Here is a 27,810-nt window from a genome sequence, read left to right as displayed (position 1 = left end):
TGGAAACATGGAGACAGCGGTTAAATATATTAATACAAAGTTCCAAGAATGATCCAGAATGCAACAAAGAGAGATGAAAAATATAAAAGAGGGACTCACTGATATGGAGGATAGACTGAGCCAGTCTAGTAAATGTTTGACTGGTGTCTCTGAAGGAAAAAAAAAATGGAAGAAAGGCAATATTTGAGGCAATAATGGTTGACAATTTCCCAAAATTAATGAAATACATGAATCTTCAGATCCAGAGCCCAACAGATTCAAATAGGATAAAAACGAATCCACATCACACACAGTGAAGCTGTAGAAACCAAAGAAAAAAACAAAGATTCTAAAGCAGCCGGGGTAGGAGGGGAGCACAATTACCTATAAATGACAACTAGAATTTCAGCATAATTTCCAACAGCAATAGTGGAAACCAGAAGACAGCAAATGATTATATATATTCCACATACCATGCAATTCATTGTTTTAAAGTGTGCAATTAAGTGGCTCTTTGTATATTCACAAATTTGTGCAACATCACCACTATCTAATTCTGGAACATTTTCATAACCCCCAAAAGAAACCCACTACCCATTGGTAGTCACTCCCTATTCCCTTCTCCCCCCAGTCCCTGGCAAGCACTAACCTACTTTCTACTTCTATGGATTTTTCTCATTCTAAACATTTCATATAAATGGAATCGTACAATATGTGGTCCTTTGTGACTGGCTTCCTTCACTTAACGTAGTTTTCTAGGTCTATACACATTGTAGCATGTATCAGTGCGTCATTCTTTTTTTTGGCCAAATAATATTCCATTGTATGGATATACTACATTTTATTTACCCATTTGCCAGTTTTTGGTCATTTGGGTTGTTTCTACCTTTTGGCTGTTAGGAATAATGCTGTTATAAACATCCATGTGCAAGTTTTTGTGTGGACATATGTTTTTATTTCTCTTGGGTATATACCTAGGAATAGAATTGCTGGGTCATATGATAACTCTATGTTTAACATTTTGAGGAATTTCCAAACTGTTTTCCAGAGCAGCTGTACCATTTTACATTCTCACCACCAATGTCTGAGGGTTCCAATTTCTTCATATCCGTGTCAACACTTATTATCTGTCTTTTTTATTATAGCCATCCTAGTCGGTGTGAAGTAATATCTCATTGTGATTTGCATTTCCCTAATGGCTAAATATGTCTAGAATCTTTTCATATGCTATTGACCATTCGTATATATTCTTTGGAGAAATGTGTAGCCAATTCTTTTGCCCATTTCTAAATTGGGTTGTCTTTTTATTATTGAGTTGTAAGAGATCTTTATATATACTAGACCTTGATACTAGATACTAGACCCTTATCAAGTATATTATTCTCAAATACTTTATCCCTTTCTATATGTTGTCTTTTCATTTCATTGATGGTGTTCTCTGAAGCACCAAAGTTTTTAATTTTGACAAAGTTCAATTTATCTATTTTTTCTTTTGTTACTCACGTTTTGGTGTTATATCGAAGAATCCATTGCCAAATGCAAAGTCATGCAGATTCATCCCTACATTTTCCTCTAAGAGCTTTATAGTTTTAACTCTCACAGTTAGATTTTTAAATCTATTTTGAGTACTTTTTGTATATGGTAGTAGGTAGGAGTCCAACTTCATTCTTTTGCATATTGGTATACAATTGTCTCAGCACTATTTGTTGAAAAGACTTCTTCCCTCATTGAATTATCTTGTCACCGAATGCTATCTTTAAAGTGCTGAGAGAAAATACCCGTCAACTCGGAATTTTATGCCAAGATAAACTGTATTTCAAGAAAAAGGATGAAATAATGACATTTTCAGGAAAACAAAAAGTGAGAGGTTTTACCAGCAGCCAACCCTCACTTAAGGAACTCCTTAAGGGATGTACTTCCAGAAGAAGGAAGGAAAGTCAGAGATGCCCAAAGGAACATTTCAGCAGCAGCATCTCCCTATGATGCTGAAAGAGCAACCACAGCCACAGCATTGTGCAGCTTGCCTGGCAGTCACCCCCAGAGTCAGGTTCTCTGTGGCAAGGTGGAGGCTCTCTCTTTGGGCTGCACATATTCCTGGGTAATAACAGAAAACTTGAATGACCCCTGGCTAGCACACTACGGGATCACAAGGAGGATGGCCTGCAGAGGAAGCCTGACAAAGAACACCTAGCAAGGCACTTTTCTCCAGGGAGGCAAGAAAAATGGATCAATCAGAACCCTATAATCAGAGATGAATGCTGGGTGGCCTGCCCATCCATGCAAGCACACCCTTTGAGCCTTAAGTAGTTGTAAGGAGATGTGGCATCTCTCTCTTCTCCAAGCTGTCCTGATGTGCTCGGAATCAAGCCCCAGTTCCATTTCTGGATGGTGAGACACTGCCAAGCAGAAACCCTGTGTCTGTCACTCTCTCTCTTCCCATCCCCTCCTCTTTCTCTTCCTGCTTTCTTCCTTGTTTATGATACAACACTAAACATACTCTAATTGATCACAGAATTATTCACACACCTTTCTAAAACATTTTCCATGAAATCCAATGTAGTGGAGACCTTATACAGACAAAACCATGTGAGATTTCCAGAATTCAGTTGAATATCATTTTAATATCTGGAAGTATTGAGTGGTCCTGAGACCATGAAAAAATGCAGAATTCCTGTAAAGTTCAAAGGTCTTTAGACCTAGACAGGTACAATACCTTTTAAAAGTCAAAGAAATAAAGAATCATTTGGCAGGAAGGAGATTAGGCTTGAGGTAGTGAGCACACAATAGATTATACAGATGTCATATTATAAAGTTGTACACCTGAAATTTCCGTAATACAATTAACCAATGTTACCCCAATAACTTAAAAAAGAAAGAAGAATGGCTAAATTAAAATTTTCAGAAGAATCAATTGGCTTACTTAGCCTGTGTGGGTCTTGCAGACTTAAGTGAGAAGACTGAGGACTCAGGTAACGTCAGGGGCCCATGACCACCTCTTGAAGTTATAGAAGCATTGACATAGCAACTCTAAATGTCAATGTGGGTTTCTTTGCAACTTCGAGCAGGCTGAGAAGATGGTATAATGGTTTCCTTAGTGGGAATGAGAGGAATTGTTCGGCTCTCTGCACCTCCACAGCTCATGTGTGGCCAAAATTTCTGGTCAAAAGTAACTTCGTGTCACTGGGATGATAACCATATTCCTTGGCAGGTAACATCTTTTGACTCCGGAAAGATTTGTAATCAAATTTAGAAATGTTTAGGTGTGGCCCCTATTTTCTTGTAAAACATCTAAGCAAATTGGGTATATTATGTACTTGTAATGTTTAAGAAGATTTAGCCTATTCAAGTAACAGCCATGTGACTATATGTAACTGAGATTTTCCTGTCAAGATGTTGGAGTAGGTACGCTGTGCTTGCCTCCTCCTATGACCACATCAAAATTACAACTAAACTACAGAACAACCATCACTGAGAATCTCCTGAAGTCTCACTGAACTGAAGTCCTACAACTAAGGACATACAGAAGAAGCCACCTCAAGACTAACAGGAGGGGCAGAGACACAGAACAGGCTGGTCCCACACTCACATGGGACCATTAAAAATAGGGATGGATATCTTGGCTGCGGAGATAACCCCTGGATGAGCGAGGGGTCCCAGCCCCACACCAGGCTCCTCAGCCCAGGGTTTCAGTGCCAGGGAGAGAATTCCTCATAATTTCTGGCTGAGAAAACCAGTGGAGATTGTGGCTGAGTGAGACGAAGGGCAGCTAAAGTCCCAGGCATTCCTCTTAAAGGGCCCGCACATGGACATACTTGCTGACAGACTTGCTCTGAACTCTAGCACTGGGGTAGCAGCTCAAAAGGCACCAGGGACATACGGGGAGGAACTCAGTTGTCTGGCTACAGGGTGAGGGCGAGAGGGGCAGCTTTGTCTTGGAGGTATGAACTAGTGGAAGCCATTGTTTCTTTGTTGAGCCCTTCCCCAGCCCAGCGTACAGACACAGGCGGCCATCATATCTGACCTCCACTGATTTGGCTAACACTGTTCATTGGCTCTGATTCTCTGAGACCCTGCTCACCCAACTTTTGGGCCGACCCAAGCTACTTCTAGTGGCTTTTCTGCACAAACGGCCTGTCGTGGCTCATTTTGCAGACTTTCCTAAAATCTCTCAAAGGTTCACAAACCCTAAAAAAGTAGCATCTGGCTTCAGCATGTCCTGTACCTCTTGCTAAACAACCCCAAGCTTGGTGCTAGCAGTAGCCGGCCTCGATTTGCATCTTGGCCTCTTGAGGCACCTCTAAGCCAAGCACGGGTGGCAGCCATCTGCAGATTGCTTTGTGGCTCCTGCCAGGTGGCCCCAAACAGCGCATAGGCTATGGCTAAACTTGGCCTGTGGCAAGGCCCTTCCTAGGTGGCCCAGTGCCAGTGCTGGCATGTCTGGTGGCTGGTTCGGACCGAGCCGCAGCATCACCTGGCAGTGTCCAGGGACATCATCCCCAAAGGGCAGGCTGGGTAAGCACTAGCGACCTGCTAATGCGAACCCTGCTCCATAGGGTCAGCCCCGGCACAACAGCCCCTCCACTGTAGTCACGGCCAGTCCTCACAACCAATCAGCTGCAGAGTCACCACCTCCTACTGATGTGCAAACAGCAACCCAGGCTCAACTACAACAGGGACACACACAAGGGACACACCTGGAGCACATGGCTCATGTGACTAAGGAGACTGTACCACTGGACGCCACAGGACACCTACTATACAAGGCCACTCTATTAAGACTCAGAGACACAGCAGCGCTACCTAATACATAGAAACAAATACAGGGGGGCAGCCAAAATGGGGAGGCAAAGAAACATGCCCCAAATGAAAGAACAGAACAAAGCTCTAGAAAAAGAACTAAACAAAATAGGGACAAGCAATCTACCAGATGCAGAGTTCAAAACACTGGTGATAAGGATGCTCAATGATCTCAGGGAGAACTTTAACCAAGAGATAGGAAACATAAAAATGAGATAGAAAACATAAAGAACCATTCACAAATAAAGAATACAATACAATGGTACCTCGGTTTTTGAACATAATCTGTTCCGGAAGACCGTTCAAGTTCTGAAATGTTTGAAAACAGCCAACAGCTAGGACTCAGGGTCTTGCACTCAGCAGAAGCGGTGTGACATGTTCGACTTCTGAGGCGTGTTCGAAAACTGAAGCATTTGCTTCCAGGTTTACAGCGTTCGTAAACCGAAATGTTTGTCAACGGAGACGTTTGAAAACTGAGTTACTACTGTAACTGAAATGAAAAAAAAAATTACAGAGAATCAATAGTAGATTAGAAGAAGCAAAGGATCAAATCAGAGATTTAGAAGAAAGGTAGCAGAAAACACCCAAACAGGACAGCAAAAAGGAAAAAAGAATACAAAAAGTTAGCACAGTTTAGGTGCCTCTGGAACAACATCAAGCATAACAACATCCACATCATAGGCCTACCAGAAAGAAAAGAGAGAGAGCAAGGAATTGAAAACCTATTTGAAAAAATAATGATGGAAAATTTCCCTAATCTGGTAAGGAAATTAATATACAAGCCCAGGAAGTGCACAGAACCCCAAACAAGATAAACCCAAAGAGGCCCACACCAAGACACATCATAATTAAAATGCCAAAGGGTAAAGACAAAGAAAGAATCTTAAAAGCAGCAAGAGAAAAGCAGTTAGTTAGGGAGCATTCATAAGACTGTCAGCTGATTTCTCAACAGAAACTTTGCAGGCCAGAAGGAATTGGCACAAAATATACAAAGTGATGGAAAGCAAGGGCCTACAACCAAGATTACTCTACCCAGCAAAGCTATCAGTTAGAATCGAGGGACAGATAAAGAGCTTCCCAGACAAAAAAAAAGAAAAGCTAAAGGAGTTCACCAACACCAAACCAGAGTTACAAGGAATCTTAGAGGGACATTTTTAAGATTGAAAAAAAAGAGATAAAAAAACATGAATAAAATGACAATAGCTACATATCTACCAAGAACTACTTTCAGTGTAAATGGATTAAATACTCCAATCAACAGACAGGGTGGCTGAATGGATAAGAAAACAAGACCCTTACATTCGCTCCCTACAAGAGATTCATTTCAGATAGAAAGACTTGAAAGCAAAGGGATGGAAAAAGATACTTTATGAAAATGGAAACAAAACAAAACAAAAAAGCTGGGGTAGCAATACTTATACCAGACAAAATAGACTTAATAACAAAGGTTATAATAAGAGACAAAGAAGGACCCAGTAACCCACTTCTGAATTTATCTGAAGAAACCCAAAATGCTACTTCAAGGGGATGCATGCAGCCAATATGTCCATTGCAGCCTTGTTTACAATGGCCAAGATGTGGAGGCAGCCTGGGTGTCCATCAATGGATGAGTAGATAAAGAGGAGGTGGTACATATATACAAGGTGTGATCAAACAATATGGTAAATGTTTAAATAAAGAAATGTTTTACGGGCCAGCCCGGTGGCACACGTGGTTGGAGCACCATGCTCCTAATGCGAGGTCACCAGTTCGATTCCCACATGGGCCAGTGAGCTGCGCCCTCTACAGCTAAGATTGTGAAGGACGGCTCTCCCTGGAGCTGGGCTGCCATGAGGAGCCGCGGGCTACCGTGTGCTGCTACGGGCTGCTGTGTGCTGCGGTAGGCTACGGTGTGCTGCCAAGAGTGGCTGGTGGCCAGCATGAGTGGCCGGCAGCCGGTGAGAGCTGCCGTGAGCTGCTTTGAGCGGCAGACTGATGACTCGCAACCGCCTGCCTCAGCAGGGAGGAGCAAGACGCATAACACCAGCATGGGCCAGGGAGCTGTGTCCTACACAACTGGACTGACAAACAACGGCTTGAACCGGAGTGGGGGAGGCAAGCGGAAGAAGGAGAAAAAAAAAAGAAATATCTAACAGAAAAAAATGTATTACAGTAAAAGACACATTGTCATTAATCCCCCTCAAAATACTCCCCTCGCTTTGAACACACATCCCCACATTCTTGCCACTTTCTGAAGCAGTTTTGGAATTTTTTCGAGAGTGTCTTTAGTTATGCTGTTGTAGCTGCCTCAAGGTCCTGAATCGATTCAAAACGTTTACTTTTCATGGTCATTTTGACTTTGGGGAAGAGCCAGAAGTCACATGGTGCCAGATTCGGTGAATAAGATGGATAAGGACTCGCCGCAATGTTTTTGACAGTAACTGCCGTATACCAGAAGCAATGTGTGTGTGATACGGAGCCTTTCCATTGTGATAAAAAGAAAAAATGGTGAATGCTGCTGCCGAGTGCCATCCAACTGAAAGGCAGGGAGCTTCAACACGGGAAGCGGTGCTTCGAACATTAGTAACAGTATGTGACAAGTTTCAACTTGTTCGGTGCAATCAGTTGACTGTGCGCTACAGTCAAGAGAGAAGGTGTGTTTTGGGGCAGCCGGATGGCTCAGTTAGTTAGAGTGCGAGCTCTGGACAACAGGGTTGTTGGTTCGATTCCCACATGGGCCAGTGAGCTGCACTCTCCACAACTAGATTGAAGACAACAAGCTGCCACTGAGCTTCTGGTGGGGCGGCCAGATGGCTCAGTTGGTTAGAGCACAAGCTCTCAACAACAAGGTTGCCTGTTCAATTCCCACATGGGCCAGTGAGCTGCGTCCCCTACAACTAAAGACTGAAAACAGCAACTGGACTTGGAGCTGAGCTGCGCCCTCTACAACTAGACTGAAGGACAACGATTTGGAGCTGATGGGCCCTGGAGAAATACCATATTCCCCAATAAAAAACAAAAACAGAGAAGGTGTGTTTTAAAGTGTGCCATAAATCATGGATCACAAACAACGAATTAACATGAAATGGGCAAACAGTTTCATCCTCTATTATGACAACGCTCCGTGTCACACATCACTTCTGGTACGGCAAATAAAAACATTACAGTGTGTCCTCATTCACCTTATTCACTGGATCTGGCACCATGAGACTTCTGGCTCTTCCCCAAAGTCAAAATGACCATGAAAGGTAAACGTTTTCAATCTATTCAGGACATCAAGGCAGCCATGACAGTGCAACTAAAGACACTCATGAAAGAGGACTTCTAGAACTGCTTCAGAAAGTGGCAAGAATGATGGGATAAGTGTGTGCTCAAAGTGAGGGGGAGTATTTTGAGGGGGATTAATGGGAACGTGTCTTTTACTGTAATACTTTTTTATTTAAATATTCTCTGTATTTTTTTTAATCACACCTTGTACAATGGAATATTGCTTGTCCATTGAAGGAAATGGGTTCTTGCCATCTGGGGTAACAAGGATGGACCTGGAGGGTCTTGTGTTGAGTAGAGTATGTCAGACAGAGAAACACAGATGCAATGTGATTTTGCTTGTATGTGGAATCTAAAGAACAAAATAAACAAACAAATAAAACAGAAACAAACTCATAGATACAGAGAACATTTTGATGGTTGCCAGATGGGAGGGGTTTGGAGATGGCTGAAAAAGGGGAAGGGATTAAGAAGCACAAATTGGTTGTTATAGAGTAGTCATGGGGAGGTAGGGTATAGTATACAGAATATAGTCAACAATATTGTAATAACTATGTATGGTGTCAGGTGGGTACTAGACCAGTCAAGGGGATCACTTCTTAAATTATATAAATGTCTAACCACTATGCTGTACACCTGAAATTAACATAAAATAATATTAAATGTCAATTCTAATTGAAAAATTTAAAAACGGGGGGGAGGTGAAGGGGAATAAGAGGTTCAAATTTCCCGGTATAAAACAAACAAGTCTTGCCGATGCAATATACAGCATAGGGAATATAGTCAATAATACCGTGATAGTACGGACGGTGTCAGATGGCTGCTGGACTTATGTTGGTGATCACTTCTTTACGTATGTAAATGTTGAATAACTATGGTGTACCCCTGAAACTAATATATTGTATGTCAGCTATATTTTAATAAAAATCTTTAAAAAAAAATAAGTCATTGATATAGACTTAGGATTTTAAATTTAAATTATACTATCTATGTATGGTACCAGAATATTCAGGAGAATTTTAAGTTCACTAGATTTAAAAGTTTAATTTGTTCAATTTATGTTATTTAATAAATCTATTAATATTTGAGAGTTTTGTTCATTCAAACTGATGAAATATTTTTAAAAGAAAGGGAATATATTAAATTTTGCTGCACGTAGCAGTCTCTAGAGTGGGAGGTTATGATAGACATTACTGGTCCCTTACCCCACAGCCATTCTCTTACTTACTAAACCCAGATTTTGTTCAGTTATGAAGGGCATTGTGACTCAGGAGAGGCTGGGCCTTTCCCCAGCCAGAGGTGGAGCCTCGGGTGAATCCTGAGGAATCATAGCCAATTGCAATAATTCCATTCCCCCTTGCCAGTGATTGGTGCAGGAAAGGAAATGTGAGGTTTTGACCAAAGATTAAGATGGAGAAGTCTGCTGGGAGGCTTCAAGGAAGGTTTCCCTCTCAAAAAAGGAGCATGAGAGATATGATGCCTCCCTCTGACCTTGGGGTGTTATGTGAGGATGCGATGCCTGGAGCTGCTGCAGCCATACTGTAAGCATGAGGGGAGGCACTGACAACTGCGGATGGCAGAGCAGAAATGTGTAAAGAAGATGGGTCACTGAACCTCCAAATTAACCAACCATTATAGTGTTTAAATAATACATTTTCCTTATTGCTTTCTGTTTGTTTGTTTTCATACAATCCATGTTTTAGTACTCCTCTCCCTATTTTAAGGATTCCTTTTTGCTCATCATTAAATTAGTATTACATCTTCTCCTTCCTAGATAAAATATTTGCTTATTCTTGTTGATTTATGTGAGAGAAAGGATATTTTCAAATTTCCAAAAGGATAGAGTTATATGGGTTGTTTGTTCTTGTTATTTTCTAATTTTACTGTATTATGGTCAGATAACATGGCTTACATGATACCTTTTTTAAGAATATATTCAGATTTTCTTTGAAGGTCAAGTTGGTTCATTTTTATAAATTTTCCACAATTGTTTAAATAGAATATGTATTCTCTGTTGGGCACAACATTTTATATATTTTCTATTAAAGGCTGGGGCTAGGGACATCTTGAAGACTTCTTCACTTAGATGTCTAACGCCTGGGCTGAGAAGACTCGGCGCAGCTGGCAGCTGGCGTGACTGGCCTCCTTGGGTGTCCCTCTACCCCTCTACGGTCTCTGTATAGTGGCTGCAGGGTAACTGGACTTCTTATATGGAACTCAGGGCTCTAAAGACTTGTGTTCCAAAAGGGATAGAGTCAGGCAGAAGTCATACTGCCTTTTGTGATCCAGCCTTGAAAGTCACGCATCGCTTCCACCATATTCTATTCATTAGAAGCAAATCTCTAAGGCCTCCCATGTTCAAATGGAGAGGAATTAAACTGCATCTCTTGATGTGTCAAAGGATTTTCAAACCTGTTTTAAAAGCCACCACACCAGCCTATCATGTCTAGAACATAAAGAACATGGGCATGTGTTTATGTCCCCACCTCTAATCCCTTGGCTTTTCTTTGTAATTTCCCAGGCTTCCATATCACTTCTGTAGCCAACTCTGCCCTCATTCCGAAATTCTGCCCCCCTATAGTCATGCTTGTACACTCTAACCCTCCTACTGACCCAGTTTTGCTGAGTCCTGTTAATTCCCAGAACCATGAGGGATAATAAGGATTGCTGTTGTTTTAAATTACTAAATTTTGAGATTATTTGATAGGCAGTAAGTAATAGGTCACCAAAAACCACTTTCCTATTTCGAAGACTGATTTCCTAGCACAAAGGTCAGACTAGGGATGCTATCCTAGTCAATCAGAAGGGATGAAGTCCCAAGTTTGTGTGTGTGGTTGGCGGGTATCTAGGAAAGATAATATAGGTTTCTGCAAACAGTCTAGTGGAAGCCAAGCACCAGTGTATCTTCCATACTGAGAACCATATTGTAGCTATTATTATATTGTGGGGGTGAAAAAAATCTTTCATGCCCTGTGTTAAGTTCTTCTAGCTGGACTAATAATCAAATTAACAATTAGGTTAACAAGAGAAAATGCACAAAATGTATTATGAATGTACATGCAGGGGGTGTCATAGATATGAGACCCAAAATGCAGCGAGTAGTTGAGGCTTACCTCCCATGCTGGGCAAAGGAGAAAAGGGAATTTCAAAGGGGAAATCGGCAATTCACAGGTAGCTGAGAAAGAGCAGAACATATGGCAAACAAATTCCTGCTAGGCAATCCAGGAACAATGGGACAGAGGAGAAGAAACATGCTTTGCTAGATTTCTTCCTGTCCATGGCATATGTGCTAAAGTTAATGTGCTAAGGTTCCCTTCCTGAAGCAGGTTTTTTCCTCAGAACCTCTTTAGGCAGGAAAGGGGGAGGGTCAAAGGTTCTTTCTGAGTCTTTTGTTTCTTAATAACCAGATTAAAATTTTGGACAAAAAAGGGCCCACACACTAAACCTGACAAGCTCAGGGGAGGCCAGCATGGCGGGCCCTATGAACTCAAGGACCAGAAGTAACAACATAGGATGGTCTGAACATAAAAATTTCTAACTAAAAGCGGGTCATGTTTGGTTGTGAAGTCCTAGGCCTGTAGCTTCCTTGATAAAGGTCAATGTTTACTGTAAATGAGCCTGTCTATTGTCTTTTTGCATCTAAGATAACCTACTTTTGAAATGTCAAGTAATCTCTATTTCCAGACCCCTCAGGGCACACCCAACCACACCAGAGCAGACCACAGAACCCCTCATTGTTATCTTGTTCCCCCAATACCATCTCTATGTGCTGTAAATGTTAATTATTAACTATCCTGTACCCACCAATGTAAAAGAAGTGTGTATCTCTCCATTTTACTTTTAATCCAATCCCAGAGATGTCCCCACTTTGCTTTCTCCCGCTCCCTTAATCTACCACCAATGGATTTCATGCAACCTTCCTTACGTCTCTTCCTTTGATTCTAATGTATAAAATAAGATGCAAAACTGCCACTCTCTGGAGCATGTTCTCTATCCGTTGAGATTTTGCTTCCTGCCAATTGTCAGTTTGGCTCAGACTCAGAAATTTTCTACAGGTTTGGACATTTCTTATGGCGACAAAATAAATATCCTAACAGGTACATTTTGGGTGGCAAAACTTTAGTCTCCTCAATACCCACTGGTCCCCAAGTTTACCTAACATGATTCAGCCCCAAGAGCTGCATCCACTCTGGATAAACTGATAACATCACATTTGAGGGTTTCAAAGATACGGCCTGACCCACTCCAGCCTCTCTACCCAACTCCACCTGGGGTGGGTGGCCTCCCTGTGAAACTGCATTTTTTCAGCTGCAACATTTTGGCCAAGACTAAGAAAGCTTATGTTTGCAAAAGCTTTCTTAGCTCAACACTTTTGTGGTGCTTACTGCTTATTGCAAAACTTAAAGACGCACAGATTTCTGCCTGGAAGCTTTAAAGTTGAGCCTTTTTTAAAAAAAATTGTGATAAGAACACTTAACATGAGATGTATACTCTCAACAAAATTTTAAGTGCACAATACAGTATTGTTATTTAGGTACAATGCTGCACAGCAGAACTCTAGAATTTCTTTACCTTATATAACTAAAACTTAATACCCATTGATGAGAAACTCCTCATTTCTCTCTTCCCCCCAGGTTGAGTCTTAATTGAATTAATTTTTTTCTTAACAAAGTATGGGAGAAAAGTACATCCCCATTTTTATGTTGAACAAGTATCTCATCTTCTCAAAAATAAATTAGCTGAAAGTATAAACTTCACATTTCTCATTAAGAAATCCTTGAAGTTAGAGGCTATAGAATACCAATAAGTATATGCTAAATAATAAATTTTCAGAATGAATTCTTCTGGATGCCCATTATTATTGCAAATGAGACCCCAAATTAAATACGTTTAATCACAAAAAAGATGGCAAATTTTAACTAATTTCAAAATTTTATTAGAAAACTAAGGACCTTAGAAAACATTGAATACGTTTTTAAAATAAGACAAATTACAAAATTATAGATTTTGTAATCATACTATCTCACATACCTTTATTCATCCAGGCATTCATATTTCGTAAATACTCTTTGAGTGCCTAATATTAATAATGATAATAATAAGCATTTTTAGCCTTTTTATATATCAGGTACTATACTATTCTATATAATCTTGTTTAATCCTTTTAACAGCCTTTAAGGTATATTATTTTCTTTATTCCTGTTGCACAGATTGAGGAAACTGAGGCAGAGAGAAGCTGAGTAACTTGCCCAGTTACTAAGTGGCCACGCCCAAATGTGAGCTCCAGGCATTATGTCCAGTATTCTTCCTTTTTTTCTTTTTTATTAGTTTCAGGTGCACAAGACAAAGTACTACTTAGACGTTTATCATTTATATGCCTCACACTGTGTGGACCCCCCGCCCCCATCCACGGTCCCTCTGACATCGCACACAGCCATTACATTTCCACTGTCTCTATTCCTAATGCCGTACTCTGCTTCTTGTAAGTATATACATACATATATATATATAGATATATAAGGTATATAAAATTATAGTTGGCATTCATTATTGTTAAGTGAAATAAGTCAGACAGAGAAAGACAAATACCATATGATCTCACTCATATGTGGAATCTAAAGAAAAGAATAAGTGAATGAACTAATCAGAAACAGTTTGGGAGACAAAGAGGAAAAACTGAGGGTTGTTAGATGGGGGGGGGGGATAAGGGGGAAGGTGAGGGGATTAGAAAACAGTCGGTAACCACAAGATGGCCACGGGGTTTTGAAAACTCATTTGGGGAATGTAATCAATAATGTTGTAAAGATTTTGTAGGGTATCCGATGGACACGTCTCCCATTTGGGAGACCACCTCGGGGATGATGTGATCCCTGATCACGGCACTGTACACCTGAAGCCGAAGCTGAACAATAATGAATGCCAGTATTCTTCCTTTTAATCACTGTCCTCTGCTGCCTCCATGTGCTCAGCAAGAAATTGAAGCGCTGAAATGGAGAGATGTTTAAGACAAGCTCTGCACTTTAGGGAGTTGACACTAGAGTTGAAGAGATCAGTGGACCCCAGGAACAAATAGCACAGACATACTTGGTAGACAGATTTGATCAGTTTGGGGTTAAATAAGTTCACGTGGCCTTCTTTTCAAAACACTTTTTAAAACATTTAATGTTTTCAAACTTACACAAAGAGAGAGAGTAGTATAATAAACCCCCATGTACCCAACACCCAGTGTAACTAGTATCAATTTATGGCCAATCTCAGTTTATCTATATCCCACCCACTTTTTCCTTCCCCTACCTCCTCCCTACGGATTTTTTAAAATCTATTTTTTAAATTAGTTTCAGGCGTACAGAACAACATAGTGATCAGGCATTTATATAGCTGAAGTCATAACCCCAACAACTCTACTACCCACCAGACACGGTGCATAGTTATTAGAACATTACTGACTCCATTCCCTGTGCTGCACTACACATCCCCATGACTATTGTTTTTAATTATAATTGACATTCAACATTACTTTATATTAGTTTTAGGTGTACAGCGTACTGATTAGACATTTATACAATTTATGAAATGATCACCCAAATAAGTCTACCACCCTACCCATCTGACACTATGTATAGTTTTTACATTATTGACTATGTTCCCTATGCTGTACTTTACATCCCCATGACTATTTTGTAACTATCAATTTGTATTTCTTAATCCCTTCACCTTTCTCACCCAGCCCCTCAACCCTCCTCCCACTAGTAACAATCAGTGTGTTTTCTGTATATATGGGTCTGTTTCTGTTTTGTTCGTTTATTTTGTTCTTTAGATTCCACATATAAGTGAGATCATATGGTATTTGTCTTTCTCAGTCTGATTTATTTCACTAAGCATAATACCCTTAAGGTCCATCCATCCATGTTGTCACAAATGGTAAGAGTGCATTCTTTTTATGGCAGAGTAATATCCCATTGTATATGTGTACCACAATTTCTTTACCTAATCATCTACTGACGGGCATTTCAGTTGTTTCCACAACTTGGTACTGTAAATAGTGCTCCTACTGATTTTTTGAAACAAATACCAGCCATCATATTCTTTTATCCACAAATACTTTAGTATGTATCTTTTAAAGAGAAGGAATCCTTGTAGCCATAACTGCAATACCAATATCACCCCCAAAATAATTAACGATGATATCTTAATATAATTTAGTCTGTAAGAAAGGAAAAATAACTTCCCCTCTATTCTTCTAGGTTCTTGGCTAAGAACACCCCCCACACACACCCCGTTATAAAAGACAGATTAACAGGAGAAAAACAAACAGAAATTTAATAACATGTATACCTCCTATACACAAGGGAGAGACCCAGGAAAACTGAGTAACTTCCAGAAATGGCTGAAGCCACCACCTTACATACCACCTTCAGTTGAAGACAAAAGAGGTTGGAAGTGGGGAGCCAGTTACTGGGAGGTTATCAGGCAAAACACAATAAACAAGGGTAAGGTTATTAAGCAAATTTAGGTCCTCGCCTTCTCCCAGAATAAGAATTTCTACAGATTGAGTCATCCTCCTCTTTCTGTCCTGGTACAGAGAGGGAGACACCCTTACAAATGTTTCCCCTATACATGTAAATGTCCCTTACAGAAGACTAACTTCTACTCAGTTTTCAGAGCTTATCCTATGTCTACTGTTTCTGAAAAATAATCAGCCTAAAATAATCCTGTGCCAAAGAGGCGTATTTTGGGGTGGCAAATTCTGCTCCCCTTCAAATTAACCGCTTGAGGGTCCACATAACCCGGATTAATAAAAAGTCCAGTTTCTCTCCTGGGGCCCCTCGCCAGGTAAATTATCCAAAGTGCTGGTCCAACTCCATCCCAGTCCTGCTTCCAAACACCTGGAGGAGAAAGAACTAGAGAATCTGAGCAGTCTCCCAACAGGTCCCCTCTGTTTCTGCTGCCATGACTGCCCCTGAGTTTTGCTGATGAAAACCAGTGGTCTTGTTCGGTCCAACCACCCTAATTCACTGCTAATCCAGCACCTGTCTAGGCCCCAGTGGCTCTCCAAGGAAGGCCAACTCCCTATGTCTGGGGAAACCTGGGATAAGGTACTAAGAGCTGGGATGCCAAGTGTACGGCTTTTTACTCTGCCCTGAAACAGCCTTTGTTTCCACAACACCTGGGGGTGGGGCTTGCATGCCCAGCCGCACCCCTGGCCAGAATCCACCTTCATTAACATTCAACACCAAGGTATTGAGCCAAGCTTCTTCCTTTTTGGTGCATTTACCTCAGGGGTTCCCAATTCCCCTCTCTGGTCAGCAGACCCCCACCAGGATTCTCTCAACTCATCAAGGAAAGGAGATTCCTCAAACGTGAAGGACTTGGGCCCAGTTCCTTATAATCTTAGAAGTCTCTTTGTCCCCACACAAATTTACCTTGCGACAGTCACTGTATACCAAGGCCTACTGGGAGAGGCAAGCCACATCCAGCCACAAAGGAAGGTCTTATTATACCCCTCTCCTGGGCTGTCTGTCACTGTGCATTTTCATAGCTAAGAGAGGTGGCCCAAGGACCTCTCAGAACCAAGGTCAACTTCTAGGTAACCTGCTGCCTCTTCCTAGACAGCCAGTGTCATTGTTTTGCCTTCTTTGTGTTTGTTGTTTAATTTTCATTTTGTTCATTTATTTTTTTAAACACGTAATACATTTGCATAGTTCAAAATTCACAAGATACCAAAGGATATATAAAGTCTCCCTTCCACCCAGATCCTCTCCCCAAAAGCAACCAATTTTATCAGTTTCTTGTGTTTCCTTCAGAAATATTTTGTTTACACAAGCCAATACACATATAGAGGGTGACAAAGAAAGTGTACACACATTTTAAGAAAGGAAAAAACTGTATTAAAGTTGCAATACTGAATATATACCAATAAAAAGGGGTGAATACAAGTCACGCTTGACTTCTGCAATTACAAGAGGTGCTCAAAGTGGTTACCATCAGTGTCCAGACACTTCTGATTACGGCGAACTACTGCTTGAGCAACGTGGACCAAAGTGTCCACTTGTATATATTTTTTTGGCACCCCGGTATATCTACATATATTCTCCTCCTTTTTACCTATAAATGGTAGCATATAGAACACAATGTTCTGCTCCTTGATTTTTTTTTTAACTTAACAGTATATCTTTACAAATATAGGGTTTTCTGTTCTAATTACAGCTGTAGAATACTCCAAAGTATGAATGGACTGTGAATTATTTAACCGAAAGTTTTCTGTTGGTGGACTTTCCGGTTGTTTGCAATCTTTTCCAATTACAAATAACACTGCACTGGATAAACTTATAAACAGGACCCAGACAGCTTTTAACAAGCAACTTCTCTTGCCTAGAAACAAATTAAAATTCCAACTAAGGAGGCACCCTGCTGTATAAGATAAAGAATTATAAAGTACTCTGGAGGATCAGAAAAAATAGAACTTACTTTTGGCTGGCTGGGAGCAGGAGAGAAGAGATGTGTGGAGTGGGAAAGACTGAATCTGCAGGAGGGGAAATCGCAGATGAATTCATTTAGAAAAAATTGTTACATTGAACTATGTATAGAATGTTGGGTAGGGAGGGGGTGAGTTGTTATTTCAATTAAAAAAAAAAAAACTCCTCTAACTTAAAACTCCAGTATTAAAACGTCTTTATATATACTGCTTGCCTAGGAATGTAAATATCAGGCACTCGATAATAAATTACAGATATAATGCAAAATCTGACCCAGTTCTTAGGAACACAGACTATAAAACACTATAATGAAGGCAAAAATCCACATCAAAATCTCCATTGTCTCAGAAGATGGGATTTGAAAACGTTTTTCTCTGTTTAGTGGCATTATCACTGGTAAATTAGAATAATACTCTTCTTGCCCTTTATTATTAGTCTACTGCCACTTCTTGGCAAAGGTCTCTGGTTTGCTTTCTGGTTGGTGGGTGAAAGGGGAGTATAAGGCAGTTAAGGTAGCAAATTTTCCCACAAACAAGCAGTGTACACATAATATCTTTCCACACTGCACTTGATGCTCTGAATTATTAATTAGGATGTTAAATATATTTCTCAGTGCATGAGGTTATATTTAACTTCATATACTGACAATCTGAGCTTGGCACCTTCCTGGGTTTGAAAATTAGATTTGTAACAACAGGATTTCTTGTGTTTGTTCAGAAAATCATAGCTGTCACAAGGGTGGAGAATCATTTTCAGCTAACCCAGAGAGGTGAAAAAGTCAAGCGAGGTCTGCTATGGAGTCCCCAACCAAACAGGAACTGGGAAAAGAGCAACATCCACAATTAACTCCTGGTACTTTTACTCCCAGGTTCAATCTTCCCCAAAATTCTGTCTAGAAATATTGGGAAAGACCTGGGCTTTGGCCTCAAGCAGATCTGAGTTCAGATCTAGATTCTGCCAAAACCCACGATACAAAAATAGGGGATGAAATTAATAAATTAGGGTGCATCCACACAATGAAATATTATGCAGTTATTAAAAAGATGTATGCAGACATTTTGTGAAATGGATGGTACTACAGCATTTCATGTAAAAGCAAAACACTGGAAGCCTTTTAAATGTCTGTTGAAACAGGTTCGGAAAGTTAAATTATGATACATTCATAATGTTCACAAACTGACCAAGGCCTGTTTGATCCGGTATTCTTATGAGGCTCTCTGGTAGCTGCCAGTGGTCCCAGGTAGACGAGGCCAACTTGCTCCCCACCTTGCCACCAGGTGATAACGAAAGCAGTTCCCAGGTCCAAGTCCTCCAGGTATACATTAACAAGCAGGCCTAGCAACAGTGGTACGAGCTCTTCTGTGCATGCAAAGGAGTCTGAACTCTGTCCTCGTGTGCAAGGTTCATTTGAGGGGAAGGCTACAGAATTCTAGATCCAGGATCCCATTAGTCTTGTAGGTGGCATCGGGCAACTAGAATGTCCAAATTCATGGCTGGACAAAGGCCCCACTAGAGATCTAGCCCCAGGTGCCATTGAGCACAGGTTATATGTCTGTCTAAATTCAATCATTCTGTTTGTGCAAATGTGAGGAGTATCTCTGAAACAGTTCAGCCAGTCCATATACCTTGAATACTTCTCAAGTCAACAATAAAAGCCCATTTTGAATATCACTGTGCATATTCACTTGACCAATCATTATGGCAATTAGCGAAACATCTGATGTTGATTGGAGATAAAAGTGGATGAAGCATTTGGAGGGTGACTTTTCTGATTAAAATTAGCTGACCGCTCCTGGAGTGTGCATTCCTGTAAAGGACAACTGACTGGTAGCTGAAACTAAATAACATACACATTTCTAACACACTGCCCGTCTCAAATAAATCACAGACATCATAACACAGACAACAGAATACTATGCACCTATTAAAAAGAGTATGACACATCTCTACCTCCTGCCATGCAAGATAGGTGAGACATTTTAAAGTAAAATAAGCACAGTTACCCCCACATGTCAACAGTGATGGGACCCCTGGAGGTTGCCTGACCCCAGGGGGCTTCTCTGTTTCTCTCTTCCGTAAAGTTGGAATGTGAACACCAACACTGAGCTGCCTAGCTTGGGGGCATTAGACACCAGCTTCATTTTCTACCCTGTGTCCCAGCTTGCAGAGGATAGAAGAAGGACTCACTCAGAGAAAAGCAGGAAAGAGAGAGACCCTGTAGCCTTAAAAGAGAATGAGGGTGGGCCCGGTGGCTCAGGCGGTTAGAGCTCCATTCTCCTAATGCTGAAGGCTGCCAGTTCGATTCCCACATGGGCCAGTGCCAGATGGCTCAGGAGGTTGGAGTGCAGGCTCTCAACCACAATGTTGCCGGTTCAACTCCTCGATTTCCGCAAGGGACGGTGGGCTGCGCCCCCCTGCAACTAACAATGGCAACTGGACCTGGAGCTGAGCTGCGCCCTCCACAACTAAGATTGAAAGGACAACAACTTGACTTGGAAAAGTCCTGGAAGTACACAGTTCTCCAATAAAGTCCTGTTCACCTTCCCCAATAAAATCTTTAAAAAAAAAAAAAAAAAGAGAGAGGAAACTCCTTTCCAATTTTTCTTTCCTGTTTCTGATGCTTCTCCTACCCCTTGGTTCTTCCTTGAGATACCCTTATCATCATCCTCATCCTCACCATCATTATAGCTGAGGATAACTGAGCGCTCACTATGCCAAGCACTATTCTAAGTGCTGTATGTGTATTAACTGTAATCCTCACATAACCTATGCGGTTGACACCTTTATTGTCATTATCCCCATTTCACAGATGAAGAAACTGAGCCCTGAAAGGTAAAGTTACTTGTCCAAGGTCACACGGGTAGTTGGATAACTGAGTCAGCGCTCTTATGAGCTCCTTAGGCAACACCGTTGTTATATACCCTTAGGTCCTGCCAATACAGGATCCCTGTTTTTGTTAAGGTCTTAAGGTAAGTGAATGAGTCACTTGTAACCAAATTATTTCTGATTAAGCCAAGTATGTATCGAACTATTTCAGTTCGGTAGAAATTGACTTAACATGAGTACCAGAGGGAAGAACGCGACAGTTGCAGGAAACACTGTGACAGCACAGGGTGCGAGTGTGAGGTCAGAACTGCAGATGGCTGGGGATTCCAGGACTGAGAGGCTCCTCTGCTGGTGCTGCCATTGCGGGGGGGGGGGGGGGGGGGGCAGAGAGCACCATGCCCAGACCAAGGCAAGTTCAGGAGCAGAGAAAGGAAGGAAATGAATTAAAACTCCAGATGGATTAGGTAAAAACTGAGGGACTCTGAATAAAGTATGGGCTCTAGTTAATAATAATGCACTACTATCGGTTCATTCGTTATGACAAATATAAACCATACAAACATATTAACAATAGAGGAAACTGGGTATGGGGTATGTGGGAACTCTATACTGTCTTACAACTTGTCTGTAAGCCTGAAACTATTCTAAACTAAAAAGTGTATTACAACAAGCAAACAAGCAAACTGCAAGTGGAAGGCCGATCTGGGCACCAAGAGACAGTCTGACAATGGTCAAAGAGAACAAATGTCAGACCAGACTGAACAACAGGTGAGTTACCAACAGGAGGCTGAGTCTGTTCCAGGCTTCTTTCCTCAACCCCAGGCACAGGAAGCGGGAAGGGGGGGTGGGGGGGGGAATGCCAGCAACAGCCCAAAGCCAGACTGAGACGCTGCCCTCTCTGCTCTCACTAATCTCACTAATGGCTGGGTCAGTGCAAGGCGCCCCCACAGGCTGCCGTGTGCAGAGTTCCTGGGGTGGCTCTCCCAAGGGTAAGGGAGGGTATCTGGAGAAGGGAGATTTTCATTCATAAGAAGGGGAAGTAGCTGTCAGAGGTGATGAGAGAAGAGGGAGCACAGTTGGTTTCCTGATGCTGGTAATGGATCGGTAATCACCAATGCAGCTCCCAAGTGGAGACTCTTTCCCCTTAAGGTCAGCAGGATGGATGCCCAACAGCTGGCTGGGGCGAGGCATGTAGTCTCCTAAAGGGGGAGACGCGGATAGGGGCTTGAAGACATTGCCGGAAGCTTGAAATAGCTGTGGGGGCAGGGGAGGAAGGGAGGAGGCCGCGACAAGGTCAGGAGAAAGGATGGTCAGGAAGGTTTGGGGGCCCAGCTGAGAGCCAACCTGTGGGGATAGAGGCGTTTTCACAGCAGCAATCAGCAGCCTATTATAGGAAGAGAAAGTGGGCAGCCATATGGTTGCAGGATCAGGGTTTTGCCCAGTAATTCTAAGAGAAGACCTGAGAGAGAAGGGAATCAGGGTGTGGTTAAGAGAAAGAGTGGGTAGGCCATGGGGCCAAAGTGGGACGGGGAAGGCAGAAGACAGAAGGGGAGCTGATGGGGGAAGTAGAGGGCAGAGGGCCTGCTCAAATGACTCGGACTTAAAAACAGTTGGGGCTGAGGCATGGTCTTGCTCTGTTCTTGACCTTGTTATTATCTGGAAATTGAACTTACTGTGCTCACTTCACCAGCAGGTTCCCTCCATTTTGTTCTTCATGTATGAATAGAAGCCATCATTTGTTAATTTGTTCATTCATTCATTTGTTCATTGATGTATCTATCCAATGTGTGTTTACAATGTGCTCTGTGATCACTGGCCCCTTCTAACTTGGAGGTGAACCGTATGAAAAGAAGCTTTTCCCCTCTTTCTCCCCTCAAATGGGACATAAACGCTCAGCTCTTTTTTCGAGCTTCAGCTCTAAGTTAGCAGGGCCCAGAGTTCACAGAGCACATTGTAAACACACAACATTGGATACCTGAATGAATAAATCAGTGAGTGAATGGACAAACTAAAACACATGACGGCTTCTATTCATGTTAGTGTAAATATGCTCATCCACTAGGTGCAAATTGATAATACTCTACTTTTAAAACTTTTTAGGCGTAACTTGCATATGGTAAAATGTACGAATCTTAAGTGAACAGCTTGTGTTTTCATCTAGGTATATCCCTCCATGTAACCACCATCCAGATCAAGATACAGAACATTTCCATAACCTGAGAAAGTTCCCTTGTATCCCGTCTCAGTTTTCCTCCCTCACTCTCAGAGATACCAAATATTCTGGGTTCTATCATCATAGAGTCAGAGGACACTGTGCTTTTGATTGGGTTTCTGGTGGGGGGGGGGGTTGGAGAGAACTATCCCAAAGTCACAGAAGTCAGTATCCAGTGGCTCAGTGAGATAAAGTGCCCACTGAAACTTAAAAATAAGATTGCCCTCTGTCTCACTCAGGCTTTAATCAGGAAAAGAAACATGCCAGGGACCAGGGAAGCGACTGGGAAGCTCTCATGAATGGAGAGGTATATGCAGTCACCCCCAAAAAGTGGCTTATTCCCGTGCCCCGTCAGTCTGACACAAATATCCGGTCTGCCTGGGGTGGGGGAGTAGTTCCAGCGGTGCAGGTGCGTACAACAGAGCCTAACGCATTAAATATTTGCTCTGATTTTATACCCACCAAGTTAATTTCGAGTAAGTAGGATTCCCGTGTCACTTGCATTTGGGGAGACAATACACTGATTAGGTTGACATGAATATGTAGACTACCACATACTTATACAGCTCATCGTAAATTAACAAAATGCTCTTTGCAACATTAAGATCTTATGAGTTTATTGTTTTGGGTCAATGCCATGGAGTCAGAGTCACTCTAGGACCTGATGGACCTGGGGCTTTCCAACTGGAAGGCTGAGGCCTGGACGGTGCCCTGTGGTGAATTCCCATGGTAGATCCCATGCCTAAGATCTCTTGGAAGACAGCTGTTAACATGCCAACCACAACACTGGCCTTTGGACACTTCCACACTCACTGAAGACATGTTTTGTAAAACAAGATTCTCCAAACATAAAATGAAATCACATACAATAGTAGTCAAAGGGAGATATGCCTTCTCAGGATACAAAAAAACAAACTAGATTTTTAAAAACCTTATTGTAAAATATCACACACAATGAACATCAATGTTCAGAATATGGATAGTTATGAAATGAACACTAGGGTAATGACCACCACCTCCGCAATGACCAGCATTTCCAAACCTTTCTGCATGTCCCTTTCAGACACATCCCCCTTTCCGCCACCCCCCAGATTTTTATGGTAATCATTTCCTTGCTTTTCTGTATACTTTGACCACCTATGCTATAGCCATAAACAACATAGTTTCTTTTTGCCTGTTCTTGAACTTTATATAAATGGAATCACACTGTTCATTTCTTATTTATATTTATATATAACATATAATATATAAGTGACATATAGTATAATCGAGATGATATATAATGTATGTGGTATTATGTTATTTATACTTATTCCTTTTCATTGTTATAGTATCCCATTATATGAAATATACCGTAATTTATTATCCATCCTATTGTTAACGGACATTTAAATTTCTTCCAGTTTTTGGCTATTATGAACATTCTAGTACATGCATTCTGGCTCATGTAAGTGCATATTCCCGTACTCTTTATTCCAAGGAATGGAATTGCTGGGTTATAGAATATGTGTATCTTAAACTAATAAGCAATGCTTTCAGAAATTATTGTACCAATTTTTACTCCTACCAGCATGTTATGAAAGTTTCAGCTGATTCATACCCTTGCCTATACTTGGCATGGTCAGACTTTTGCCAGTCTAGTGGTGTGTTGTGGTATCTCATGGTTTCAAATTTGCATTCCCTTAACTACTAATGAGGTTAAGCATTTTTTTATATATTTACTGGCCTTCGGGATTTCCTCTTCTGTAAAGCACCTGTTCAAGTCTGCCACCATTTTTCTGTCAGGTTGTCTTTTTCTTATTGATTTGTAGGAGTGATTTATATATTCTGGACACAACTTGTCTTTTTCCATTTTGTGGCTTGTATTTTCACTTTATGGTACTTTTTTTAATTGACTGTTTTTTAGACTAGTTTTAGATTTACAGAAAAATTGAGAAGCTAGTACAGAGTTCCCGTATACCTCACACCCAGTTTTCCCTATCATTAACATTTATATATTAGTATGGTACATTTGTCACCATTAATGAACCAATGTTGATACATTATAATTAACTATAATAGAATCCATACTTTATTCAGATTTCCTTTTTCTGTTGCAGGACCCCATAGTACATTCAGTTGTCATGTCTCCTTAGGCCCCTCTTGGCTGCGACAGTTTCCCAGACTTCCCTTGTTTTTGATGAACTTGACAGTTTTGAGTACTCGTCAGATATTTTGTAGGATGCACCTCAAGTGGGATCTGTCTGATGTTTTTTTCATGATTAGACTGGGGTTATGGGCTTAGGGAGGAAGGCCACAGAGGTAAAGTGCCATTTTCATCACATCATATCCAGGGTACATACTATCAATATGGTTTGTCACTGTTGATGTTGACTTTGATCACCCAGCTGAGGTAGTGTTTGCTAGATTTCTCCACTGTCAAGTTACTCTCTCCTCCCCCTCACTTTTCCGTTCTGTATATGGTGTCTTTTGAAAAGAAATAATTTGAATTTTGAGTGGCAGCTGCATGGTCTGGGGGCATGACATGATCTTGGCCTCCACAGGACTTCCTGATGGCCAATTTGCAGGGACCAGGCTACCTTACCATGCTCTATCTGAGATCACTCAGAATTTACTGCTGGAATTAATGGGACGTAGGCAGGAGGAGAGTTAGGGAAGCAAACTGAATTATATACATATTCTTTCAGATCTTATATCTGAACCTCTGCTTTTGAATTCAAGAGCCAAGAATTTGACATTTTTGTTTTGGGGTTCTTGAGAGTCCTCCCCTCAGGGCAATGGATGGCTCAAGTCTTGACTATTTGGCTTAAGAGGAGAGGTGTGGTGAGGGTGGGGGAGGAGGCTTCTTTTAGGCTAACATATGGGTCATTCCTTCAAATATTATCCTGCCACACACATATCCACCTCTAAATGTTTCAAAGGAAAAGTTAACCACACATCACCAATTGTTTACTGAGAGCTGTAGAGTGAATCCAAATGGCTGCATTCATAAAGCAGAACTACTGATGATTCAGAATACGACTTTTTTTAGTTTTTATTTTTACGATGTTATTTATTTTTTTTCTTCAGTCTTGACATGGGTTATTCTGTATATCCTTAGTTACAGAATGTGACTTTGAGTACATATACCTTCCTCTAGGTTTCAATCTCTCAATCTATGAAATAAGGAGAAAGCTTCCTACAGTGTTTATCTTGCTGGAATCCAAGATTATAAAAAGCAACATTGCCCCTTTAAGACCTCAGGCAAAAAGGGGCTTTAGATTTAAACAATAAGCAATTCACCCTCAGCTCAGAAAAGGATGTTATTTCTCAGGACATAGAGTATGAAAGATTGTGAGATTTTGAAGTTTTCTTGGAGGGGAAAGAGGAGGGATTTATTTTTTTATTTTGTTTTTTCAACATAAATTTATTTATTCAATTTTATACAGTTCCCTCTTAATTATGAATAGATAATGTGTAATCTAGATTTCTTCAAATCACTGAGAAGTTTGTCTAATTTCAGAGGAGAGATTTATTTTATTCCAACCTATTTACAATATTTTTGTTCTTCTTCAAAATAACAATATCCTAGAACTCTCAAGAACAGAAAAATTCACTCCCTTCTGTTTCTTTAGGCTGGATGAAACTGCAGCTCTGCTCTACTTTTAGCTGATTATGCCCCTAAATAACGTTTATTTAGACAAGCTCTTTCAGGGCCTTTGGTCTAGAACCTGTTCTAGGATATGCGGCAAGATGGACAAAGAATGAAATTTTAGTTGATTTGAAGAGAAATGACTCTATCATGCTAAAAAATGAATTTTAAAAAAATGATTAAATTCTTGATATTTATTTTTTTCAAGCCAGTCATTTCAGAATTGATGTTTTGAAAATTAGCTGCTCGCTTTGTTTACGGTGGCCAAGACATGGAAACAACCAAAATGTCCTTCGATAGATGAATGGATAAAGAAGTTGTGGTACATATACACAATGGAATACTATTCGGCGTTAAGGAAAGATGATATAGGAGCATTTGTGACAACATGGATGGATCTTGAGAGTATAATGCTAAGCGAAATAAGTCAGACAGAAAAAGCAGAGAACCCTATGATTTCACTGATATGTGGTATATAAATGAAAAAGAACAAGACAAACAAATGAGAAACAAAAACTCATAGACACAGACAATAATTTAGTGGTTACCAGAGGGTAAGGGGGTGGGGGGTGGGTGATGAGGGTAAAGGGGATCAAATACATGGTGATGGAAGGAGAACTGACTCTGGGTGGTGAACACACAGTGTGACATATAGATGATGTAATACAGAATTGTACACCTGAAATCTATGTAAATTTACTAACAATTGTCACCCCAATAAATTTAATTAAAAAAAAAAAAAAAAAGAATGGGAAGGAAAAAAAAAAAAAAAAGAAAATTAGCTGCTCTTGGGCCAGCCCAGTGGCTCAGGTGGTTGCAGCGCCGTGCTCCTAGCGCTGAGGTCGCTGGTTCGATTCCCACATGGGCCAGTAAGCTGCGCCCTCTATAGCTAAGATTCTGAACAATGGCTCTCCCTGGAACTGGGCTGCCGTGGGCTGCCATGGGCTGCTGTGTGCTGCCAGGAGTGGCTGGTGGCCAGCGTGAGTGGCCAGCAGCCAGCGTGAGTGGCCGGCAGCCAGCGTGAGTGGCTGGCAGCCAACGTGGTCTGCTGTGAGCAGCCAACCGATGACTGGCGACCGACTGCCTCAGCCGGGGGGAAGCGCAAGACTCATAACACCAGCATGGGCCAGGAAGCTGTGTCCTACACAACTAGACTGAGAAACAACAGTTTGAACTGGACTGGGGAGAGGCGGAAGAAGGGGGGGGTAAGAAAATTAGCTGCTTTAGACATTTTTGGTAACCCAATAGTTTCACATTCCTAATGGAAAAAAATCCTTTCCCCTTTCAGATTTCTTTAGAGTCACATTTGTGCAAATTCTCCTCTGAAAGAACAAGTTTGAAGTTGAGTGAGGAAATTCAGATTCCATTCCTAAACTGAGAGTGGCTTTGGTGAGCACAGTAGGTTCTAGAAAGTTCAAACCTGAGTATTTGGGAAGTGTTCTTCTAATTCCATTTTTCAGTTGGGCAAGCTTTTGCTAGGATAGGTCTGCTATCTGAGAAACTCCTGGGGTCACTGTTTTCAACCCACTCTGCTTTTTCTCCCTCAGTTAATCCCAAGAAAATGGAGAGCGGAAACTGAGGAAACAGGGCATTCTTTCCCCAACAAGTCTTACATTTGTGCACTGAACAACGCTTAAACATCT

The 27,810-nt window shown here is 41.2% G+C and overlaps 1 long non-coding RNA gene across 1 annotated transcript in view; it reads right to left on the bottom strand.

The window, feature by feature from the left end:
- LOC308495330 overlaps window positions 1-27,810 on the bottom strand; it is a 79,059-nt gene that overhangs the window by 49,184 nt on the left and 2,065 nt on the right. The window contains exon 2 of the long non-coding RNA XR_013992975.1: window positions 5,043-5,266. This is a non-coding gene — a long non-coding RNA (uncharacterized lncRNA). The remainder of the gene's footprint in view (window positions 1-5,042; window positions 5,267-27,810) is intronic.

Source organism: Rhinolophus hipposideros, assembly GCF_964194185.1.
Source record: "Rhinolophus hipposideros genome assembly, chromosome: X".
Taxonomy (NCBI): domain Eukaryota; kingdom Metazoa; phylum Chordata; class Mammalia; order Chiroptera; family Rhinolophidae; genus Rhinolophus; species Rhinolophus hipposideros.
This window is presented reverse-complemented; position numbering and strand designations above follow the sequence as displayed.